We start from the raw sequence: 12716 nt of genomic DNA on the forward strand, positions 1-12716 counted from the left end.
TCTACATCTATGCAGGCTGTATATCCATCTCAGGCCTAGATCCCTTTTCCTGGGAGTGGCATGCTTCTCACAGCACCTGATAGCTCATCGTGAAAGGATGTGGCGAAATTACTTCCTGTTACTCCCAGTGGAGACAGGAGTACTATTACCAATTCTGGCAATGAGGAGAGGTGGGTGGCAGAGCAAATGCAGAGAAGATGTGGGGCAGTAGGCCTTGGCTGAGGCTACCAATGTACACTCAACTTTATCTCAAAACAGGGAATTCATAGCCACCAAGATGAATGGGAAGATTCAAAGGAGATATTCATTGCATCTGTTTAATTGTACCCCATTAGCAGTCTATGGTGCTTCTAATATACTATGAATTATTAATTTTTTAAAGTACTTATTTACTTACTTGGCTGCACCAGATCTTAGTCATGGCACAACATGATCTTCTTTAGCTGTGGCATGAAAACTCTTAGCTGCAGCATGTGGGATCTAGTTCCTGACTGAACCTGGGCCACCTGCACTGGAGCACATAGCCTTGGCCACTAGATTGCTAGGGAAGTCCCTGCATTAATATTTTTATAAATTCTGAGTTTCTTATGAATAGCTTCATTATGTTAATCATTTCTTCATGTGTTAAAAATGTTAATAATATATTAAACGTAAGCATTTACAATATATTACAATTTTAAAAATGTTGTGATATGCCTATCTTTTAAATGAGCCCCAAACTATGGAGATGGTCAAGGTCTGTCTCACATTCTGAGGGGCCAGGGTAAAGGGGTGTGCATCAGAAGACCGGGGAACCCTTCCAGCGGGAGCGAGGTACTGCATGCGGCTCTGTTCTCTGAAGCTCCGCTGGGGCTGGGGTGGTAGCCCTTTGATCTCCCATGTGCTGACAGAGCCATATTTAGCTCTCCCTCAAGCTGGCACAAAGGAGAGACCGGATCCCCTTTGAACGGTTCCTGCTCAACAGAACGCACACAGATGCTGAAGGAGGAGGCGCCCAGCACAGAGGCTGCCAGGTTAAGTCTCCGTCGGTGGGCTGATGCTTCACACCTTGCCTGGTGAGCAAGCAGAGGCTGAGCTCAAAGGACACACAAGAAGGACCCTTGGCCCCTGGTGCGAACTCCAGCACCGTATGCGGAGAAGCTGGATGTACCCTAGACCGTGAAGACTTTTCAACTTACGTTTATCGATTTTCAGATGATGAAAATTCTTCTCAGTACCCCAGCACCGTGGTTAGAGGTGCAAGCGCTAACAGGAATGGGGGAATAATACATGATTAGGCTAAATAATAATGAAAAAAACAGCCACTTCTGAACTGGCTGTAATAACAGAACCAATGATGCTATTGTAGTTTCTACTCCAGCTGTAATTACCACAAACTTAGTGGCTTAAAACAACACGAACTTAATATCTTAGAGTCCTAAAGGTCAAAATTCCAAAACAGGTCTCCTTGGGCTAAAATAGAGGTGTCAGCAGTATTTCACTCCTTATGAGGCTCTAGGGGAGAATCTATTCTCTTGTTTTTCCCAGTTTCTAGACACACATTCCTTGGCTTGTGGACCCTTCCTCTGTTTTCAAAGCCAACAACCTTAAGATGAGCCCTGCCCACATAGCATCTCTCTGGTTCTGGCTTCTGATTCCCTCTTCTACATTTACCTTGTGATTACATCAGGCCCACCCAGATAACTCAAGTTAACTTCTCCATTTTATTTTTAAACTTTCTTCTTGGTAATTTTTCTTTATTTTTCCTAGTTTTATCAAGATATAGATATATCTATATATCTATATATATCAAGATATATATTGATATATATATCAATATATCAAGATATATTGACATAGAAGATTGTATTAGTTTAAGCTGTACAGCATAATGATTTGTATATATATATATATATATATATATATGTAATGTATACATATACACTGAGAAATGATCGTCCTGATAAGTTTAGTTAACATCCATCATCTCACAGTTACAATTTTTTTTCCATGTGTTGAGAATTTCAAACATCTATTCTCTTATCTATATATTTGTATTCTATGAAAATGCCATAATCTCCCTATTTTTAAAGGCAGATGATTAGCAAGCTCAATTCCATCTGCAATCTTAATTCCCACCTTCCTCCCAACATGTAACCTAGCATCTTCACAGGTCTCAAGGACTGGGAGGTAGATATCTTTGGGAGGTCATTATTCTGCCTCTCACATATGACATGTTATACACTACAATTGAAGATCAAGCAGTCTTTTATTAACAGACATTTAAGTTAAGTAAGTTAAGTTACTCAGTCATGTCCGACTCTTTGCGACCCCGTGGACTGTAGGCCACCAGACCCTCCGTCCATGGGATTCTCCAGGCAAGAATACTGGAGTGGGTTGCCATTTCCTTCTCCGGGGGATCTTCCCGACATAGGGATCGAACCCAGTCTCCCACATTGCAGGCAGACTCTTTAACCTCTGAGCCACCAGGGAAGCCCCAATTAACAGACATTTACTGAACACTAATTTGCACCAGACATGTAAACAGACACCAAGAGAGAAGGCGGTGAGAGAATTAACAGGACGGAGGCCTCTGCGAAGAGGAAGAAACGGCTCTTTGTCTCGGCGGGACAGGGCAGCCCTCACATGGAACATGTTCTTTATCCTAGAATGTCACTTACTTCCACCACTTTCCTGACAATCATGTTAGAGCTGCAGAAGTAAGTAGACAAATGGGCTAGTGGACCATCGTCATCATTACTAGTGTTTAATGGAGCACTTACTGCGTACCAGGTACTCTCCTAAGATACTTCACTTACACCAACTCACCTAATCCTCACAATGATCCAGTGAGGTCAATGCTAGTCTCTCTATTTAGTAGAGAAGGAGGAAACTGAGCCACAGAGTAACTTGCCCAGGTTCACAGAGCTAGAAAATACTCTTGCTGTTCCCCCTTCTGGGCACTGTGTCTGCCATTGATTTGGCGAAAAGACAGGCAGAAAATGGTAATAACAGTAGTAACAGTCACAGCAACTGCTTACTGAGTGTTTTCTCTTTACCAGGTGCTTCTCTATGTGTCCTGCATACGTTATCTGACTTAATCCCAGTAACACCCCTGAGATGCAATTATTATATCCACTGTACTAATAAATACGTAGAAACTCAAAGACATCAACTTGACAATAGTCACCTAATCAGAAAATAATGTTCTACCTGCTGTATGGCGTAGGGAGCTCAGCTTGGTGTTCTGTGGCGACCTCTCCAGAGGCGGGATGGGGGGATGAGAGGGAGGTCCAAAGGGAAGGAGATGTATGCACACACAGCTGATTCACTTTGCTGCTCAGCAGAAACAAACACAACTTTGTAAGGCAACCACACTCAAATACATAAAAACGTTTTTAGAAGTGTGTCAACAACAACAAAAAAATTGTATGCCTACATTTATATTAATTAGTGCATAAGACATGGAAAGAGGAAATCATGTTGTGAGAGCAGGGTTAAGGCTAGAATTGGTGCAATAATAAATATATACCTTGATAAAAGAAAGTGGTGTTCCAGTTTGTCTAGTGTCAAACCCCATGCTTGGGGAGAGAAAAACAAGAAGGTAAAGCATGGTGCAATGCAGTGGTTCTCAAACTTCAGCATGCATGAGAATCAGCTGGAAGAATCAGCTGGTTAAAATCCAGATGCTTCTGACTCTGTGAGAGCCTAGTGAGATCTAGAGCTCTGAGCCATGTCTGTGGTGGAAGGAAACAACAGCTCCCTTGTTCTTTCAGCACGTCACCTATGTGGAACTTTGACCTTTCCCATCAACAATCATGTGAAAAATTTCACCATAGAATCTGATGTGATCATGGAATCAGGCCTCCCAGAAACCTGGGAAGCAGTTTCATCTCAGGAGAGCCTTACTGAAACTAATGCTTCTTCTCCCAGACTTTCTGGTAATAGCGGTGGGGACGATATGTCTTCAAAAACCTGGTGGGTTTGTGAGGGCTGAGAAAAGAACTTGGAGACATGAGGATTTAATAAACATATTTTTGTTCTTTAAAGGGTAAGCATTGTCTCATTTCAAACATTTCTCTCTCATTCGTGTCCTTGAAACAAAACCAGTGCCAGGGTCTTTCAGATCTGGTGAAAGACTGGCTTCATTTTCCCCAGAAGGAGCCCACCTCTCTGCCATTGTCCTCATCCCCAAAGCAGCATTAACCACTGATCATGACCCTCAGTTCACACTCTCAGACATGCCTGGGAGATTTCTCTTTTAAGATGCTAAAGTCATCAGGAAGAGCCGTAGACTCCAAGAAATTTTTTAGTTGTTTCGATTTAACAATAAAATTGACTTACTGAACATTTTCAATATTATCTCCTTTGGACACAAAATATATTCCCAGGAGTACTCTTGTCTGGAAAATCCCATGGATGGAGGAGCTTGGTAGGCTACAGTCCATGGGGTTGCAAAGAGTCAGACACAACTGAGCAACTTCACTCACTTAGGAGAGTTAATCTGATAAAATAAAATGAGAAGCCAATGTCATGATTCACTAAAGAGATAATTCTTGGAGAAGTACTATCCAGGCCCTGGAGTAAGGGCTGATAAACACTGGGAAAGCATGGTAACGAACATCAGGAAAGCCTGGCGTCTGCTTTGCAAGCCTGTGGGAAAATTGGAGCTTAAAGAGTGGTTAAGGCTGAGTCCCTAGTTCTTAAACATCACAGTCTTGTGTGTGCTTGTACACACACATACACGCATGCACACACTTTAAAAAGGGTACTCAGAATTTATTTTGATCATACATGGTAATCCATGTTAACATGGAAATGACTGCCACAAAGGAAGAAGTTTCTTATATTCACACATCCTAGAAACAGGAGGCATGCCATACCACATGGGGCCTCCAGGGTTGGTAAGGAGGCAGAAGAAATGAGAGGAAAATGTGGGCAATAGCCTTTGTTGTGGTTTCTGTGGGAAGGAACAAGAGAGGAGGGGTAATCTGAGGTTCTAGAGCATAGGGGTTGTCCCTAGCAAGGTACTTAGGCTTGAAGTGATCAGGAAGGGCGGATATTGGCCCAAAGTGTGAGAATCCAGTAGTGAAGGTATTGGGGGAGAGAGTGTACTTTGCAATGATTGGTTTGCATTTAAAGGCACGTTCCTGGGCAAATGGGTGCTCTCTCTAGGAATTAGCTAATCCGGGGAGGGTAGTCCCTTCAGGGCCAGCAAGGTCCCAAGATGTCAAATCATCAGAATACAGAAAATAGGAACACATGATTAATATGCACACAAGGACACACACACAGAGCTGGGAAATTCTACAGCATAATACCCTACATCAGGCAGCTGTTTGGTTTCAGAGTTGTTTTGGGTTTCTCCCCTGGACGCTTTGCTGGCAGTAGATGCTTTTTCTCCCCTTGCAAGTGACTGGCTTGGTAGTGAATGTCACTGCCCTGTCTATGCCATCACATGTTTTTATCACCAGTGTAGTGGTGGGAGGGTAGGGGTCGGGGTCCTAGTTTTGCAGGGTCTTCTAGGGGCTGCCCCAACACTGAAAGAAAGGTGAGACCTCAATTTGGTATAAGTCTGATGGGAAAGAAGAAAGGCCTCATCAGAGAATGCTGATGATAGCAACTGCTTATATCATTGGCACAAAAAGTTTCAAGGATTTTGGCAAACATGTATTCCATTAACAGCCTCAACAGCCAAATAAGGGGCACATGCAAGCCTTGGTCTTTGTTTTCCAGCACTCACCTCCTTGCCCCTTTCTGATACCACACTCTATTGACCCCTTCTCCATATCAATACCCCCATCAAGGTGGGCATGTGACTTGGCTAGGCCAATCCTAGTTCCCATCTTCCCAACCACCAGGACCTTCACCCACACTGAAACAAGCCTAGCCCTTCTCTGGGATTTCTCTGCTGGTGTCTTCTAGGTTCACAGAGCCAGAATAAAAGAAACGCTGTTAAAAAATCAAGAATAATAACTAATATGTGCTGAGTGATGATTAGGTTTTCCTGCTTTCTATTAGCTGTCATGTGACCCCATGGACTGTAGCCTGCCAGGCTCCTCTGTCCACGGGATTTCCCAGACAAGAGTACTGGAGTGCCTTGCCATTTCCTCCTCCAGGGGATCTTCTCAGCCCAAAGATCCAACCCGAGTCTCCCGCATTGATAGGCAGGTTCTTTATCACTGAGCCACCTGGGAGGTCCTTATTAGGTGCTAGATGTACTCAAAGCACTCTACATAGGTTATTTGTTATGGCTTGATCATCACAACCACCCTATAAAGGCAAATATTGCTATTATTCCTAGTATAAAAAGAGGAAATTGAGGCACAAGGTATTTAAGGAATTTGCTCAAGGTCACAACCTCCTGAGTGGCTGAGCCAGAATGCTGCTTGAGGCAATCTGACTCCTGAACTCCTCTGAATAATTATTGTCTACTTTCTCTGGAAATGCTGGCAGCTGTGTTGCCTGCTGATTGAGGGAAACTGATATATGGTAGAAGAGAGAACGAATTGTTTTCAGTTGCATATTAAGAATTGTTTTCATTAGGAATTGTTTTCAGTTGCAGATAACAGAAAAACCCAAATGCCAGATGCTTAAATAGGGGGTTGGTTACTTTTCTCTCATACAATATGAGGTGAGGAAGTAGGTAGTCTGTGCTGGAATGTCAGATTTTCTATGTCATCAGGGATGCAGTCTCTTTCTTCTTTTCCATTCTTGGTGAATGGTTTCCATCATCGAGTTTGCCTCATCATCCGAGATGGCTGCTGGAGCACCAGCCACCAGGTTATGGTTCCAAGCAGGAAATAGGAAGCATGGGGGAAAGGGGAAATGGTGGATCTATCAACAGAGCCAACTCTTAGAGCCCCATCTGAAAACTTTTGCTTATATTTCACTGGGCACTCTGGACTGAAGGGAACTGGGAATACAGTCTTCAGGGTGATATTTCCAAGAAAGGAGGATAGAAGAGCTAGCAGTTTTCCGTGCCTGCCACAAACACAGATATGTTCAAACAGGACACTAATGACCAAGAAAGTTTTGCAAATATGAGCAAATATGGACATTTTCATGTCCAGCTCTCTAGCTCATATTTGCAAGACTGGGAAAAGATTTTACTCTTCTCTACTCCAGCTCAGGGAATTTATCACCACACAAAGAGCTCACCTCCTAAAAGCAGCAGCCAGTGTTGAGTTTGACAGCCTATGAAGCCCTTGGAAAGGCTGGCAAAATTGAACAGAATCCACCAGCATCTCTACGTTATCTTGGGGCTTGTAGAAAGACTCATGCAGGAGAACTAGCTTGTTAGAAATGATATATGCAGCAGGACAATGCCAGTTTTCTTCAGTCACCACCAGAGACAGTGCTGACTGACATCCCAGGCAAATCTCACGAGCTGGCTTTGAAGTTCTCTTGCATATCCCAACCCACCAAGGACTTAGACCACCAAATCCATTCCACAGAAACCCCATAACGCAGTTATCAACAAGCCCCCAGAGCAAATGAGAATGCTTTGTTCACAAAGTCCAACAGCCCTTGTAAACAGGCCCTGAAGCTGGATTTCTCTATAAATTTATGAGAGCAATGAATTTATATTATTTCATATATCATATAAAAATGAACAGTGCTGTGACATTTATAAGACCCTTTCTCTCCCGTGTTATTCTTTCATCTATATATACTCTGTATACAGACATCGTTAGTTAGACTTGACTCACTCTTGAGGAAATATATCAAGAATGCAAGAGGGAGGGCTTTGCTGATAATTAACCCTACACGTCTCTCTGTCATTAGAAGGTGGAAGAAGACACTGATTCTTCACAGACGTGCACACACCCGATGTGCACTTCCACATGGTCTTTAAGCAGCCCTTGCCTGACCCTCCACACCTCATGGGCTTGGCTTATTTGCTTGTTCATTTTGGCTTCTGTGAGTTTGCATGGGCTTTCCCCCCTGCTTAAAGCACTATTCTCTGCCTATTTGTCCTTCAAAACTCCACTTAGAACTCACCCTTTCTGATAATTCTAAATTCCTCAGGATTCTCAAAAGAAATTCCTTACCAATAAGGACATACTGTATAGAACAGGAAACTATACTTAGTATTTTATAATAACCTGTAAGGGAAAAGAATCTGAAAAGAATTCAGATTCAGTTTTATACGTATATCAGTTATATATATATATATATAATATATATATATATATATATACACACACACACACACACACACACACACACACACACACACACACACACACACACACACACACATGGGCTTCCCCAGTGGCTCAGCAGTAAAGGATTTGCTTGCAATGCAGGGAGACCCAGGAAACATGGGACATGGGTTTGATCTCTGGGTCAGGAAGAGCCCCTGGAGAAGAAAATGGCAACCCATTCCAGTATTCTTGCCTGGAAAACCCCATGGACAGAGCAGCCTTGCGGGCTACAGTCCATGGAGTTGCAGAGTCGGGCATGGCTGAGGGACCGAGCACCAGCACAATAACTGAATCTCTGTGCTATTCCCCTGAAACTAGCACGATGCTGTGAATCAGCTGTGCTTCAGCTAAAAAAAATCCACTGCTTTCTCTCCGGTGCCATGCAGGTACTTAGCATAGTCATCACAGGCAGTTGTTACTTATTTGTTTTCATGTCTGTCTCCCTGACGGGACTGTGAGCTCACCATCAGGAACTGTGTCTTCCTTACTTGTGTATTCAGTGCTGGACATACAATAAGTACTTAAGGATGGTCGAATTTTAAAATGAATTGAGTTAGACAATAGCTCCCATCTTATATTGGCGTTCCCTGAGCTTATGACCCCATGTTATTGTTTTCCTGACTCACAGACTTGTATTCCTCAAAGAATTGTGTTCAATCTCATAATGCCCAAGTTGCCTCATTTGCTTCAGCCCCTGGGTCCAAAATTCTGAAAGCTTCAAACTCCAATGCCAGGAAATACACTTCCCTCTTTGCACCCTGATTATTTTTACTTAGCTTCCCCAATGCCTCCCCAAAATCAGAACCTGTGAAAGAGGAAAATATTTCTTCTAACTAAGCAGTTGCAGATAAGATTTTAACTTTAATTAAAACTCCCTATCTGATCCAGGAAAACACAATGGATATTATTAGATCGGGAAAGTTCCATAAGATACTCCTTATCTCTAAGTCAGATTGGCAAACTCCAAGCTCTGCTGGAGCCTGTGGTCTGTGGTTGGGAGGCTGTGGTGGGTGGAATAGAGGAATGAGTGAGTGTATTGGCAAAGGACATTTGAGGGAGGGTGGGCAGGATGCCCGCATCAGATATGGTTCATGTATAACCTTATTGGACTTAGTTTTAGAACGAATTTTACATGGTTGATGGATATAAGGAGGCCCAGCTTTGGAACTAGCCAGATTAAGGTTTGAAAGATGGTTTGGTCAATGACTAAGTTTGGTTACTTACTAAGTTTTTGAGCTTGGGCATATTCTTTACTGGATCTTAGTTTTATCATCTCAAAAATGAAGACAGTACTATTCATAGGGTGTCTGCTGGGATAGGGTAAGGTTATCCCTTTAAAATATCTAGGGGCACATAACCAAACATAGCAAGCTGAGTGTTGCTCTCCTTCTTTCCTCTTTGAAAGACTTGGGTCAAAAGAGGCAGAGATCATCATCCCTAACTGCCCTCCCACACAGCTCCCTCCCCCAACCTTTGGAAGAAAAAGGAGACTTTTGACCATTGAATAGAACCAGTGTAGGCACTTTTATGCACTCAACAAATATTAGTCAATGAATAGCTAATGATGAGTTGGACTACATCCCTTCTCGCGAAGAACTCACAGTCTAGAGAGAAAGACACATCCTTAAGGAGTTAAGATTTTATCCCCAGGGATAATGGAGAGCTATTGAAGAGATAATCATGTGTGGATAGAGTGTAGAGAATGAATTGGAGGCAGGGCAAAGTGCTGGCCATACCTGCAAGAGGTATTTGCAGTCTGATGGAAGGGGTTGCAGCGGATAGTAATGGAAGGAGAGGTGGGTGACAAAACTGCGTAGATGAAATGTAAAGGAGAGGAATCTTAGCGTTTTTTATGAGATAAGAATACAACAGAAGGAGCCTGTTGTGGAAGCTAGAAAGGAGAGTTGTTCTGTTGCTCAGTCGTGTTTGACTCTTTGCGACCCCATGGTCTGCTGCACACCAGACTTCCCTGTCCATCACTATCTCCCGGAGTTTGCTCAAACTTACATCCATTGAGTCGGTGATGCCATCCAACCATCTCATCCTCTGCCAGCCTCTTCTCCTCCTGCCCTTAATCTTCCCCAGCATCAGTGTCTTTTCCAATGAGTCAGTTGTTCGCATCAGGTGGCCAAAGTATCAGAGCTTCAGCTTCAGCATCAGTCCTTCCAATGAATATTCTGGGTTGATTCTCTTTAGGATTGACTGGTTTATCTCCTTGCTGTCCAAGGGACTCTCGAGAATGAATAAGTTCAGCTATGGACCCTGAGTTTGTGATCCTCTGGGATCTCCAAATAGAGACGTGCAGCAGGCAAATGGATGTGCTTATCCTAAACACAGCAAAGAGATGTGGGCTAGGGGTCAGACTTGAGAGGGGGAGTAGAGGGAGCAGAGGTCTCATCAGATTATCCAAGAAGGACACCTCGACCTGTGGCTTCAGTGCCTGTGAGTATGACCTGGGATCTCTATGTATTAGTCTTTAAAATGAAATAATAATCTTACCCAAGTCACTGGGTTATTGTGAGAATTAAACACAGGTGGCTCAGACGGTAAAGCATCTGCCTACAATGCAGGAGACCCGGGTTCAATCCCTGGGTCGGGAAGATCTCCTGGAGAAGGAAATGGCAACTCACTCCAGTATTCTTGCCTGGAAAATCCCATGGATGGAGGAGCCTGGTAGACTACACAGTCCGTGGGATCGCAAAGAGTCGGACACGACTGAGCGACTTCACTCACTCACTCACTCAGAATGCCTAAAACAGTGCCTGGCATATAGTAAATGCACAATAAATGCTCAGTATTATTGTTTACTTTACTATTTCTAGATGTTCCTAGAAGGAGGATAGTATGCTCAAACTTGTCTCAGTCTTACATAGTCATTCATCCAAAGAAAATATCACTAATATGGAGTTAATTAAGAAAAGGTGACTGGGAGTCGACTGTCAGAGTTGACTTCGAAGAGCTAGAATTGGAACTCTAGCACCTACAATCTGGCTGGTGACATCTTGCAGAAGCTAAGACATCAATACATTATGAAAAGACCCAGAGAACTACTTAGAGTCCAGTTAGCTCTGACCAGCCACATTCTAATGACCTGGGTGCAAAAAAAGTTAGAAACACATGGACTAGATTTCCTGTCCAATACACATGGGTTTCAAAATTAAGAGGAAGGAGCACATGCCAAAATGCAATTCATAATAATCAGTGTAATAAAGAATGGTTCATTGAGCCAGAAACATCAATGGATCATCTGTGATGCTCATTAAACCCACGAGGCGGCAGGTTGAAATACTCAGGAAACAGAAAGAGATCAAAGAGGCTCGATCCCATCAGTTCTTAAAGTTGAACTATGACAAGATTTGAGAAGAGAAAGAAAGATGGTTCTTAAGTCTGGTCAGGAGTATGGCACCAAGAAAGAGAAAAACAGATAGGCTGAAAGGTGACTACTTGCAGCTCTAGACTGAATGCTGGCGTGCGCCTTGGGAGGGAGGTGGCATCCTGTTCTGTTCCTCCCTGGTTAGCTGCTGAACCTTAGATGGGTTCTTTCACCTCCTCGGGCCTGTTTCTTCACCTGGAAAGTGAGGCTTCTCAATACAATATTCTCTAAGTTCTCCTGGCATGGTGAATATCAGTAAGCACTTTTAAGCAGAAAATAGGGACTTGAATCCTCTTGGTGTCTAGTAAGAAAACATCATTCCAAACTATTATAGAAACAACATGTTTCTATATTATAGAAACAACATGTCAGGGACTTGAAGACTTGGAAGAAAAGAATGCTCGAGAAGAGAAAACTTTCCTGATCGTAGCAGATCTCTGCTTTTGCCAGTTGAATGCCTCATTGAGGAAAGCTGAACAACATATCCAGATGGGAATGTTTTAATAAGGCAGTTTTGGCCCAATCTCCTGCTGCTGCAGTCAACAGCAGTTTTTACTAATGAGCTTTGACAGGATTAGAAATATTAAAGTAAATTAGACATGTGGCAAATACACATTTTGACTGAATTACAAATGCCTGGATTAAAAAAAAATTCACCTAAAGCCAAATATCCTAATCAGAGAACTTGTTTCTGGGATAACCACAATAAATCTAAATAACAATAATTATTTTTATCAAACTTTTATTGTTTAGCCTTTTATTAGCTAAATTGTACAAATTTACCATTAAGATTTAGAGCAATAGCTTCTGAGCTCTGTCAGTTGCTAGATTGCTCCTGGGGTTGATTGCTTCATGTTTGCTGCATTGACTAGTCACTCGCTTTAAACTGACAGCAGGAAAGGAGGAAGGAGTTTTTTAGATACTTCCTTTTCCTCTAGTACTATCTTACTTCCCTCATGGCGTATATTTTTTCTCTGGATCAATGGTAATTTACCATGGGTGCTGCTGTACCTAATTATGAAGATTTTTCCATCTTATATAATTTTTGAGATGAAAAAGCTGGCCTTCTGCTTTTAATTCATTCATTAAAACTCTTTAAAAAGGTCTTTGTCTTCCAAGAAGCATAACCCAAATGGGGGTTAAATCATTCAAAA

Source organism: Dama dama, chromosome 6 (genome assembly GCF_033118175.1).
Source record: "Dama dama isolate Ldn47 chromosome 6, ASM3311817v1, whole genome shotgun sequence".
Taxonomy (NCBI): Eukaryota; Metazoa; Chordata; class Mammalia; order Artiodactyla; family Cervidae; genus Dama; species Dama dama.